Here is a 1388-nt window from a genome sequence, read left to right on the forward strand (position 1 = left end):
GAAGTCACCAGGACTCTTCAACACAAACTGGCAGCAAGCCACATACTTACGGAAGAATCTCCTACCAATAAGTAGAACTATTTGGCAGATCTGGCACTTTCAGATCATCAGCCAACAAGATCAAGGATTAATAAGATGAAGATCACAAGTGCGTTTCACCAGCACAAAACCTCCATCCAGTACGTCGTCTGTACTTTTACTTTGACCAACATCGGTTGCGAATAGGAGCGGATCCAGCTGCAAAGCAAACAAAAATTCTCCCAACCGGCCAAAATAATAAGTAAGAAGCGAAATGGATTCAAACAAGGAGGAGCACGCTGCCCAGAGGCATTCAATTTTTTTTTTTATTTATTACGGGATTTTATTTATTGAATATTGCCTATTAGAGACTTACGACAAGTATACAAATCTTAGCCTAATATATTTATTTAATTATGTAGTAATATAAGTAGAGTACTGTAAATACTTAGAGAGACACCATTTAAATATTAAGGAGCGCGCGTAGGTATCGTTCACCAACTCGATACATGCAGCGGAGTTGCGAGTAGAATATATTAGAATAGATCGTAGAGATAATATCGATAGGGAAGGAAGCGGAGATCGTGATCGAGGCTGGACTTTTGGTTGGAATACGAGCGGCTGAAAACTCACGAAGCGGAATAAAAAAGAGATAAAACGAATAAAAAAGGAGATAAAACGAATAAAAAAAAGATGAAACGAACTGATTTGTGCGGAGTTTTGTAATTCGTGTACCCCCCTACAAATTCAGAAGTGGGATCAGAACCACAGTCGCCACAAGCAAATTGCACATTTTTTTTCTTCTTCAACCCTTAATCGACGCCGGCTACAATTAAAGCAAAACTAAAAAATTCAAAAGTAAAAATGTCGGATTTGGTTGGAGCAGTGCAATACTCAGCGGCACAACTGCGGGAGTGGCTTGAGTCCCTTAACTTGCCAAAGAACGGGACCACAGCCGCCATGGCAGCCCGTTTAAATGAAGTCCCACTGGAAGCACGCGGACAGGGGCCGACATGTGCGAGAGCGAGTCGGAAAACGAGGTGTTCCAGAACAATCCAGATTCGACAAAAAACCACGACGCCAGTCAGCATTCTAACGGTGAGGACAAAGGAGAGACCGATGATGCGACGTCGACCTTCGTATTGCCGACAAACGACAGCTACAACAACGAACCAGAAGCACAAAAGGAGCAACGAAAAGCAACGGATCTAGCAAACGAAATCGAGGCCTTGAAGTTACGAATTGAGTTGCTAAAGCTGCAAAAGGGAGGAGAGAGCGAGAATATTCCGCTGTGTGCAGGCACGTCTGTCAATATTGAGTCTAGCCTCTCGCGACTCAATGTTGCGAAAGACATGTTGCCAAACTACCAC

This window comes from Drosophila obscura, unplaced genomic scaffold (genome assembly GCF_018151105.1).
Source record: "Drosophila obscura isolate BZ-5 IFL unplaced genomic scaffold, ASM1815110v1 contig_95, whole genome shotgun sequence".
In the NCBI taxonomy this organism is placed as follows: domain Eukaryota; kingdom Metazoa; phylum Arthropoda; class Insecta; order Diptera; family Drosophilidae; genus Drosophila; species Drosophila obscura.